Raw genomic sequence first — 12,017 nt, 5'->3', positions numbered from 1 at the left:
GACAGTATACATTTTTATTTCTAGTGGCGGGATCTCCCATTAACCGAGGTGGCCACTTCACATAAGAGGCGTCTTTGATCTCCATAATAATCTCTCATCGCTTCGCGTTGAGGGGCGTGTAGCTCGTTCTTTTGATTGGCGGAGCTCGGGAACGCTGACCTGACTTTGGAGATCGGCTCTTGGACTTGTTTCCTCCCCTGGTCGGGGACTTGCTTTTTCTTCGTTTACTGTCACCGTTATTCGAGTTGTCACCTTCTCTTTTTCTCTTCTCTGCTGGATTTTCGCTCTTTTGGTTCATCTCCTCTTCTGTCCCGATGAACCGATCGACGAGTTTGAGGAATTCAGTGATGCCCTTGGGCTTGTTGGCCACCACGTGCCACTTGAATTCCTTGTGAGTAATTCATTTCCTTGCTGTCGTGAGTCTTATAGCGGGATCCAAGTTGGGGATCTGTAAACCGGTGTCGTTGAAGCATTTTATGTAGTTTCGAATCGACTCCCCTTCTCTTTTGACTATGCTGAGGAGGCTTTCTTGAGACCTCGGACACTTCTTGCTAGTGATGAAGTGCGAAGTGAACATCTGCACGAATTGCGTCCAACTTTTGATCGTCTCTGGCGCGAGGTTCCTGTATCATGTGCGAGCTACCCCTTTGAATGTCGTGGAGAAGGCTACGCACATGCAGGACTCGTTAGCCTCAACTATATGCATCTGGGACTGGAATGAATCCACATGGTCATTTGGATCGAACGATCCGTCATACTTGTCCAGCGGTGGTACTTTGAAGTCCTTTGGCATTGGGGTCGCAAGGAGCTCAAAGGACAAAGAGGATGACTCGGAGAAGAGGGGAGTGGTCTTTGTGGCTTCTGAGCTCGCCTCCTCTTTACCTTTTAGTTGCTTAGGTTGGCTAGGACCGGTGAGTTGGCTTGGAACTGCAGTTCGGCGTGCTTTACGATGCCTTCCTTGCTGCTTCTTAACCGGCTCCGCTTTGGTGTTGCTGACCTCTGTGTGGTCGGGTATCATCCTGGCACGGAGTGGCTCGGACTGCTGATGCTGGCTGTCGTGAATGGAAGGGCCTCGCCTGGAGTCCGCGGCCAGAACCCCGAACCGGTTCCTTGCAAGCGAACCTTCATGATGCGAGGGCCGGGGTGAAATGGCTCTGGCGGGCTGAGTATCTCCCGATCTGTTCACATCCTGCGAAGCAGGAGGAGTTACTTGTCTGTCCCTCCTGCCCCGGGACGAGACCTGGCTCCCAAGAGGATGTGGAACCTGGGAAGTCTCTCCCCGGCGAGGAGGGAGTGGCACGTTCACTTGCGTGGTCGCTTGGGTCACGGTCAGCGTTGGTACCCCAGCCGCGGTAAGTGGGATGATGAACTGACCGATGCAGACAGAAGGGAACCGAGGCTGCCCTCGGAGACGTTCATCTCGTTGTTTTGTCTGGCATTACTGGAGGAAGCCATGGATTTGATTATGTTATTGATGGTGGAGAAAGGTTTTTTATCACGTTTCCCACAGGCGACGACAAATGATGCTGCGCGATCTAGCTGCTCCCTACTGGAGGTGATATGGCTTCCAGGCGGACGACGAACAGTTGATCTGCAAGAGGATCAGAGAACCTGAGGTTGCTAGCCCTGCGAGGTTGCTCCGATGCTTAAGTCAGTATACTGGTTGCGAGCTAAAAATAGCTTAAGAATGCAGAGAGCTAGAGAGCATATAAATCATGCGTACCTTGAACCACCGGGAGTAGAGCCTTTATATAATGGAGTCCTCGCGGGTTTTACGGTTCGGTTCAGCGATCATCGTCACGATAGGATCCGTTTCTGTGTAAGTTGGAAGATAATGTTGCCAACCGATAAGGTTCATCAACTTCGCCTAATCGGGCGGGGAGATAATGCTAGCTGTTACACGATGTGATCTCGTGAGGCCCGGGACCCGTTGGAGGGGTTTTCGGGATCACCACGTAGTGGCGTGTCAATGTCCCTGAACTGATGCCTTTAAGTCCCGAACTGGATTAAATGCCGAAGTGCCTTAGCATCGAGGTATTCTTGTTGCGATCTGGTACCGAGTCGATCTCATCTCGAGATGAGCTTATCCCAAGGTCATTTTTGCTCAAGATGGTTGAGTACCCAAGCTCGATCTGCTACGAACTGATTACATTAAGCTGAATTGTCATCTCTTGGTCATATCATGTACACATGTCCCCTCTTTACTAGGTCGGGCCAAATCACCCTTCGTCACATTTCTTACAACAAAATCACTCTCATTTATCTTCAACCTAACTTAGCGATGCTCTAAACAAAATCACTCTCATTTAACTTCAGTCTCCTTTCCCAAGTTCCTTCACTCAATCTTCGTACCGCCGGGTCCTCCTCAAGGCTACTGTTGCCCTGTTGGAGCGCAGCCACTGAAATCCCCCACAGTCACCTGCCGTCAACCTTTACCCCAAGTTCCCAACTACTCTCACCTCACCTCTCACCGTTACCTCACCTTTAACTGTTACCCTGCCGGGCCAACTGCTGCCTTCTCACCATTACCTTCCTCTTTGTCCTGTACAGTGACCTCCAAACCGTGGTCTCTCACTGTTGCTTCCCACTGTTACCTTCCTCTCTGTCCTGTACAGAGACCTCCAAACTGTTGCTACTCACTGTTGCTTCCCATGGTTACCGTCTCACCGTTACCTCTCTCTTTGCCCTGTACACTGTCACCTAACTGTACCACTGTTATCTATAACCTCCCTTCACTTTACTGTTGGTAGTAAACATCCCTGTAGCCTTTTACTTCTCACGTGAACATTTACTGCTAAAGCGATGTCCTTTAAAGGAAAAGAAGTTATAACCATACCCCAACCAGTAAGCGAAGCTGAGGGGCTTCGAGACCCATTTTACACAGGCAGTAAATGTAGAAGACGATTGTCAACCCCCCAACTTCGAACCACTCGAAGAGGCACTCCATGTCATCAGCTTAACCTTAAAAGGGCGTATCTTCCCAAGACAAAAATCCACTGAAGAGGCACTAGCTAACCATGTTCGTGCGCAATGGAAGACGTCAGCCCCTGTAACTGTTCGTTTTCTTGAGGGCGGGAGTTTGGCATTCTCTTTTTCAAACTACAATGACTGGCTCATAGCCTTGGAGGGTGGGCCATGGTTTTTCCGTTCTAGCTGGATACTGTTAGAAGAGTGGCAAGACTCAAGCTCTGGAGTAGTAGAAAAAGTTTGGTTACAGCGAATATGGCTACAAATACATATGATCCCCAGAGCTGTTGTGGAGGATGGCCGAATTTACTTTCTTGCTAGTTCTGCAGGGACCATTATCCCGAATCAGGATAAAATACCCACTGGCTAGCTAACGCGGGGTTTGTATGTTCGTAAGAAGATCATTATTGATATGCGGCGGCCACTTCTCACAGGACGTTTCATCTTCTACCGCGGGAAACCACTCTGGCTGAGGTTTTGCTATGGACAAATTACCTTGCGTTAGTGCCAACTGTGGGCTTATCGGACACGTATGGAGCAATTGTAAGCGCCTAGATCAATCAATATCTGATTACCGTCACTATCTTGAGAATCGAACAATCAACTTCCCTGGGGAATGGCTACGGGCTAAGTTCAAGTCTGAGAAGCCATATAACATTCCAGTGTACTCGTCTCCGAATGCTCTCACTTCGGGTGCATGCAAGTCAGGCATAGTGAGCAAGGGTCGGATGAAGGCTCTGAAGATCGATCTGGAGGACGTAAGCGGCGTTGCATCAATACCTCGTGCGACCTGCTGGCGGTGGTTTCCGGCAACTCGCCGGCACCCATGCAGCAAGATCCCGCCGAGTTGCACTCTTAACACAAGGCACCCGCGCAGCAGGCTGCACGTGGCGTTTATGCAACACAAGTTGACATGCAAAGGGAGCCATGCATCATGCATGTAACCCAGCCGGACACACTACTTCTGCCACGTAAATTTCATGCACAAGGTTTGCAATCCCTTCCAAGCAATCTTCCTCAGGTGCAACTCCATCTAAGCACATGCACCCCATCAGAGCCGCCCCCGCCTATCACATTGCCAGATGGACAGAAGCCAACCTTGACAGCACACTATCTCACTAAAAAAAGGTGGAGTTGGGACCATTGATCTGCTTACGGGCAAAAGAAGGAGAGGTAGACCAAAATCATATCACCTTGATCTTGCCTCAAAAACATTACTAACTATCAAGAAGGGGCACGTGTCAGATTATTTCACTGGCCAAGTCTTCCAACCCGAGAGCTTCTTGTCCCGAACCATAATGACCTAGCCAACCCAAACTCTGAAACAAAGAACTGATTAACTTCCCCTGCCCCGCTCCCGTCTCTCTAACCCCAAAACTCATTGATCTCACACCTTGGATCACTTCCAGTTACCCGGACTTTCTATCCACGCCAGACATGACAGTGGCTGCATTTCCAATAGAGCCAGGAAGGAAGGGCCCTACAACTTTGGAATTCCTGCATTCATCAGAAATACATCCAGTCATCTCCCAACAACAGGTACATCTTCACATTGTCCTTATTTGCATTCTGTTAATATTCTTTTTGCTTTCTCTAATTGTTAGTATGAAGATTATTGCTTGGAACATCCGAGGAGCTAATGATCAAAAGAAGATAAGAGAGCTCATTAAAATATGCAAACATGAGAGGCCAGATTTGTTGTTCTTGTCTGAAACCAAATTATCTTTAGTAAAAAGCTCCTCCCTAGCTACAAGGCTGGGTTTCAGCCAGTTTGTTTCTCATGAAGCCATAGGATCTTCAGGAGGTCTTCTATACTGCTTTTCGAATCAACTTAAAGCCAATAACCTAAATGTGGGTAACCATCTGATTCAGCTAGAAATAGAGAATTACCCGCCAAACCGGCCTTGGCAACTGCTCTTGTTTTATGGCCATCCTGTCCGTCACCTTCGAAAGAAATTATGGTTAGAGCTACAAGAACTCTAGGAAACCGTTAGATAGCCTTGGCTCATTTTAGGAGACATGAATGACATCTGCAAAACCACAGACTACAAATCCCTCTGTAATAACAAGCCTTATCTCTCTAAGCAAATGCAACATTTCATTGATACTTTTGACCTGGCCGACTTAGACTTCATGGGACCCCATTCACATGGACCAATGGTCAGCAAGGTGCAGTTAAAGTGCTTGAAAGACTAGATAGAGCTCTTGCCGTCCCAACTTGGTGTCAACTCTTTCCAGATGCTATGCTCCGACACTTCCCCATCACTAGTTCGGATCATGGAGCAATCATGCTCAATACTGAGTTAGTAGCTCCGCAGAGAATACCTCAATTTCATTTCATGCACTTCTGGACTAACCATCCACAATGTAAGCAAATTGTCCAGGATGTGTGGAGTCAGCATGTGAAGGGGGCTCGCCGGCTCACAAAATGGTTACCAAGCTCAAGTCATGTAAAGCTGCTCTCAAGTCTTGAAACAAAAGCCACTTCGGCCAAATTCAAGATCACATCCGTAGGTTGGTGGACCAAATCTCATCTCTCCAAATGTCTGACACAAATGACAACCTCCAAAACCAACTCCAGTCTCTCAGAGGGAACAGATGTGGAGAGTCAAATCACGGGAAGGCCATAGAAACACTAGGTACTTTCATCATATGACAAATCTTAGAAACTCCAAAAATAATTCAGTCCGGCTAAAATCCCCAAATGGCTCGTTGGACTTCCAACCGTACGGAAATTGTCCAAATATTCAAGCAATCAATACTGGATGTTGGGAGCCGCAAAGAAGCCTTTGACCTGGGTTTGCTAGAAACCGTTCCTATTCCTACCATATCCTCACTTTAGAAGGACTCTCTACTGGCCCCTCCCACATTTGAAGAAATTCCAGAGGTGGTTAAACAATTGCACCCACATAAAGTTCTAGGACCTGATGGGTATACAACTCATTTTTATTAGTATTTCTGGGAGCTGATTGGCTCGGATGTCTATACCATGGTATTAAAATTTTTTGATACTGAATCCCTGCTGAAAGAAATCAACAATACAAACCTGGTTTTTGTGCCTAAAATTAAGCAACCAGTAGATATCTAATGTTACCGGCCCATCAACCTATGCAATGTGCTGTACAAGATAATTACCAAGTGGATGGTCCTTCGTCTGCAGCTTGTGTTGCAGGAGCTGATATCTCCCTTCCAGTCAGGTTTCCTTAAGGGAAAGCAAATTTCAGATAATATTCTTCTGGTAAAGGAAATCATGCACAAGCTGAAGCTTCAAAAGAAAGGCAAGGGTTTCATTGCTTTAAAATTAGACATGTCCAAGGCATTCGACAGAGTGGGATGGCAGTTTCTGTATCATGTCCTACAAAAAATGAACTTTCCTAGTAAGTGGTGCAACATGATATATCAGTGCATGTCCACTGCAACCTTCTCAATTAAAATTGCAGGTGAGGCTCATGATTATTTCAGCCTGAACTATGGGATAAGACAGGGTGACCCAATCTCCCCCTACCTATTTATCACAGGCATGGAAGTGGCATCAGCCTCCGGGCAGATTGAGGGTGTTTGACTCAGCCAAAATGGTACACCCATAACTCATATTCTTTTTGTAGATGATTGCATTACAAGTAAAATCTCTGGTTAATGTCCTAAACGCCTTTGAAAGCATGTCGGGGCAAAAAATAAATTACTCAAAATCAAGCATATTCTTTAGTAGGAATGTCCCACGACATCACTGCAAATTCTTCTCCCATATTCTGCGAATAAGGAAACCATTTATTGGTACCAAATATCTGGGAGTTCCAATAGAAATAAACACATGGCAATGTTCTTCACACAAAGAGATGGTGGACAGGATATCTTCAAGGATAAATTCATGGAGTTCCAAACTGCTATCTTAAGCTGGTAGAACAACTCTAGTGAAGTCAGTCCTTCAGTCTATGCCAACCTATGTCATGGCAACATCAATCTTGCCGAAAGCAGTATCCTCCAAATTAGACAAAATGATAAGGTCATTCTGGTGGGGTGACAAAGATAAGGCATCCAGGCACACCATATCATGGAGTAAGTTGTGCAAGCCGAAGAAAGAAGGAGGCCTAGGATTTAGAACTTATGGCATCATGAATCAAGCCATGTTCGGGAAACAAATATGGAGGCTTTTAACATATAAGCAAGGGCTATGGAGAAAGCAAGTCAAGCTAAAGTACTTCCCCCACACCTCCTTTTTTGCATAGAAAAAGGAAACTGTACTTCTCAGTGGTGGCTGCAAGCCCACCAAGCTAGGTTGGGCAACTTAAAGGTGTCAGAGTTTCTTAATTCAGATGGCTCATGGTGTCTCCCAACCTTCCAACAGTTCATCTCGGCCTCTATCATCCAACATATTATGGAAACTCATATAGAACCAAGTCAGTTGGCTGATCTACCCATCTGGAAAAACAACACTTCTGGCCATTACACTGTTAAGTCGGCCTTTCATCTTTTCTCTTCATTTGGTGCATCAAGCTCGGCCACTCATTTTAAGTGGAAGCTCATTTGGAAGTTCAACATCCCATGCAGGTTCCAAGTCTTCCTCTGGAAGACCCTCTGGGATGGACTTCTCACAAAAAATAATTGTCCTTGGTTACTAGGACCGGATAAACTTTGTTCATTTTGTGGCAGTCACGAGGAAACGCCACATCACCTCTTTTTCCAGTGCACGTTTGCACGGGCTGTCTGGAGCGGAGCTCAGATTGGTTTAAACCCTTCTACAATTTTGCAGTCACCCATCCACATCATTGTTCAAGATTGGTATAACCAGCAAGTTTGCATTAATTATTTATTGCCTATGGGAAGCCAGAAACAAAAGAATATTTGAGAATGATCGGCAGGAACCAATTCAGGTGGTAAAGGCAGTGAGTTCCTTCAATTTGGAGTATAAGCCGTCTGTACAATTATCATCCCAAGTCCGTCACATGCATCGTAGTAATCTGCCCATTTTGTATACTGATGGTTCTTTGATCCAGTTACAGGTCACGCAGGACGCGGGATCATCCTCCAACAAGCCAATGAACAACTCAGACCATGTTGGGCCATCCATCAGCAGCTATGATGCTGAAATACGAGCCCTTCTGACCGGATTCCAAATGGCGATCTCTAGAGAAATGAAGCATCTTTTGGTCTATACAGACAGCTTAGACTTAGTTGAATTTGCTAATGTTAACCGTGTTAACCACTGGATAGAACAGCTACATAGGAGCTATTTAATATCCTTTTTTGAAGCTTTATATTTTGTACATATACCTAGAAGCTACAATAAGGCACTTACTTATCCTGTAAGGGCCAACTAAAGGTATCTTATAGTAGCTCGGGGCCGAATCATGTAAGTTTTACAAGTTAATATAATAGTTTTTTTTTATTGGTTAAAAAGAAAAGAGACTTTAAAAGAAAACTTGTATTGAAGGCCGCCTTTATTTTTTTATTTTTTTTCTTCCAAACAAGTTCAGGGGGTTGGTTAAGGCTTCTATATGACTCATATATATATATATATATATATATTTTTATTTTATACAAATGGGGTCTTAATTTTTTTATTCATAAATGTTGTTCCCCTGCTTTATGTTTTGACATATGTACGTGGAGGAACGGTTTTTTGTAGTTAAATGGGAGGGATGAGGTGGCGTGTGTGACTTTTACATGGAACACACTATTACAACCTGAACCATCTCAATTAAAGCTTCTTTATCAAAATACAAAATTGTCCCCATAAGAATTCAAGATTAATGCAATAAATGCATTAATGAAGTACCCTTTTAATCCTCAACTTTTTTCCCATTTAAGATTGAATAAAATGACATTTATTTGTTATACTTATTGTGGGCACCAAAGTGGCCCACTTCATGGCTGAATTGTTGGAGTTACCACCCATCCCTAAAGATAAAAGGGAGTGATGGGATTTCCAATATTTAAATTTAGACAGTCTTTGATTTGTAATGACTCCAATGCCAAGACAAAGGTCATCCAAGTAAGATGAATAAATACTGTAATTAATAAATAATGTATTTATTAAAAACATGTTAATTATTAAAAATACTGTAATTATTTAAATGTAATTTTCTGATATTTTCAGAAATATTGGTACTTTATTTTTGGTTTTTTTCTTGGCTAAAACTAATTTATGACAATTTTTGATAATTAAATGTAATTTTCTGAAATTTATAGCTTAAATTATAAATACTGTTAATTATTGTTTAAATTATTGTTATTGTTATTGTTATTGTTATTGTTATTGTTATTGTTATTGTTATTGTTATTGTTATTGTTATTGTTATTGTTATTATTATTATTTTTATTTTTATGGAAATAAAATTGCAACAACAAATTGAAAATAGCATAAAAATTTTAATTACACATCAATCACATAAATAACATAAATAATCCAAACATTTTTAAATAGATGGTTATTAGTACTCGATTTTTGCTCGGTCCGTCGCCTGAACCTCCAATTTACCTCAAACACCCTATTAAACCCTTTCGATCCTTCCGAAACACCTCAAAACCCCAAAATCCTAACTTTCATCCAAAAAGCACCCAAATCCACACTTAAATCTCTCCGATACCGACCCGATGGCCCCAATCGACCCCCATTTACACCTCAACCATTAGATCTAACACCACCATCAGACATAATACTTCTCAAAATACCTACCTACTAAATTTGAACTCAAGATTCCCCCGTTCATTCATCCATTAAACCAAGATTCCATTTCGATCTCTCTCATTAGCCTAAATACTCAGAACCCAAATTTCCTTGATCTTGGCACATTCGAACCGATCAGACCACACCTTTAGACTTTGGACATACCATAACACCTACTCTTAAAATTTCACCCTAGATTCTCCCACTTGCCCTTCTATCAAACCAAGGTTCTGTTTTGAAACGTGCCGTTAACCTAAATTCCTATGATCTTAACCCTCTAAGACTATTAAGACCTTATCTTTAGATCCCAAACACCCCCAAACACCCACCTATGAAATTTCAGCCCCAAACACCTTCGTTTACCCATCCATCATACCTAGATTCCGTTTCAAGGTTCCGGATTAACCAAAATCCAAGTCTGCCTGATCTGGGCCCAGTTGGCTCAATCTAACATCACCAATAACCTCAGACTACCAAAAAATCCTAACTTGTGAATTTTCATCCAAAACAGACTTTGTTTACCCCTCAATCACACGAAGATTCTATTTTAAGACTTCAGATTAACCGAATCGAGCCCCTGCCAAATCTGCCCATTACCATCCTAGTTGGGCCAATCCAACCCTACCAATCAATTTGTATTGTCCGAAAACACCACCCTGCCAAATTTCAATAAAAAATACCCTCACTTACCCCTTTATCCAAATAGATTCCGTTTTGGCCAATCTCGTTGGCCTACACATGCAAAACCCACTCTTTACGGATCGGACCCCTCTTAACCCTCCAACCATCGACCCAAAAACCCCCATCATTGAACCAGAAGCTCGATTGACCCCTTGGACTGGGTTTGACTCGAATTCGTAAAATTGCCAAAAACTACCTTCAAATTGCCCAAAATTTACGAAATTGCCAGGTACCCTAATATAAAACCAAACCTAAATCTTCATTCGAAGGGGGAGGAGAGAAATAACATTGTTCATCATCGTGGAGCTCTCAACAAAGACGACGAACTAGCAACGGCAACCCCTTCTCTGACCTCCTTCTTCGACCTCTCTCTCGCTTTGACATTCTCTCTCTTCACTCTCCCCTTCGTTAGAATAGAGGAGAGACAATTGTTCATCTTCTCTTTCTTCAAACCAAAACCAGAGGAGGTCGGCACTGTTCATCTTCCTCGTCTAGACAAAGCGAGTCGGCGGTGGTAGTTCTAAGCTCGGTAACCTTCTCCAGCTTCGGCATATTGTCTCCCCTCTCTGAACTGTTCATCATCTTGGAAATCTCGACAGAAACGGCGAACCAGCAGAAGGTGGTGGCGACCCCCTTCCTCTTTCACCCTCTCTATTTCTTCCTAATTGCCGCTGCAATTCACAGTAACGACGATCTGCTTTCTCTCGACCATTCTACCTCATCAGTCCCTCCATTTTCATAATTCCTCTGTTATTCATCACTTATACTAGGCGATTTTGGTACTCCAGCTTCCCTAACACATCACTGATCCCCTATGTCCACCTTCGTGTATGGATAGAAAGAGCAGACGCTAATGACGACCCAAACTTCTATTCCCCCTTGGAACACATTAACATTTGAGACAACATCTTCATTGACGAACCTCCTGGATAAAAGCCGATCTGACATTTCAATTTGAAGAAAGCAGCCTGGAATGAAGGTAACCCAAAATCCCATTGCTGCGACCTCTAGCCAGATCTGACACTAGTAAATCCACCTCTCACTATAGTCACTCCATACTGTTGTAGTGCTTAGGTTTGCTAGTTTAATATTTGGATTACTAGCAAAAACTGGGTAGCCGAAGCTAGTGGTGAAGCTCTTGCTGAACTGGTTCTGTGAAGTCTGAAACCAACTTAGATCTTTCATGACATTATCATTCCATGATGTAGAGATTATTTATCTTTCTTTTTGTTTTGTAAGAGATGTCTGCTTTGATTGTTTCTGCTCTTTCTCATTATGCCTTTATTTTCATGGAGATGAAATTTAGACTTGATTGGTGACATTAATGGATTTCAAATTTCAGTGCTGTTTATTTTGCATAAGCATTTCATTATTTCTTGCTTGCAGAGCTTGTCGAGTGGCACAATACTGAAACAAAACACGTTGAGAAAAGCTTTAAAGAAAAGAGTAGAAGTCAAACTATCAGGAAGAAGAATTCTTCATTGAATAATTAAGAGAGAATTCAATATAAAAAAACTGTCTTAGCTTTCCCCTAGCTATTCTTTATATAGTCTTACACCCTTATGGCTCCTACAAGAAAGTTTCCTAATCTATGAAAACACTCCATAATAGAATCCTACTAAAACTCTTGACAAAGAAAGTCCTAATTAAAAAAAAAAAGATCAGAAATCATGATCTAATACTAATTTGGTAATCATGAACT

At 43.1% G+C, this 12,017-nt stretch overlaps 1 long non-coding RNA gene across 1 annotated transcript; it reads left to right on the top strand.

The window, feature by feature from the left end:
- Nucleotides 1-1,322: 1,322 nt before the first annotated feature.
- Nucleotides 1,323-8,369, top strand: LOC148803945 (uncharacterized). The gene is made up of 2 exons (XR_016080325.1): nucleotides 1,323-4,506; nucleotides 6,128-8,369. It is a non-coding gene; the product is annotated as an uncharacterized LOC148803945 (long non-coding RNA).
- Nucleotides 8,370-12,017: the final 3,648 nt, after the last annotated feature.

This window comes from Nelumbo nucifera, chromosome 1 (genome assembly GCF_055504915.1).
Source record: "Nelumbo nucifera cultivar China Antique chromosome 1, China Antique-T2T, whole genome shotgun sequence".
In the NCBI taxonomy this organism is placed as follows: domain Eukaryota; kingdom Viridiplantae; phylum Streptophyta; class Magnoliopsida; order Proteales; family Nelumbonaceae; genus Nelumbo; species Nelumbo nucifera.
This window is presented reverse-complemented; position numbering and strand designations above follow the sequence as displayed.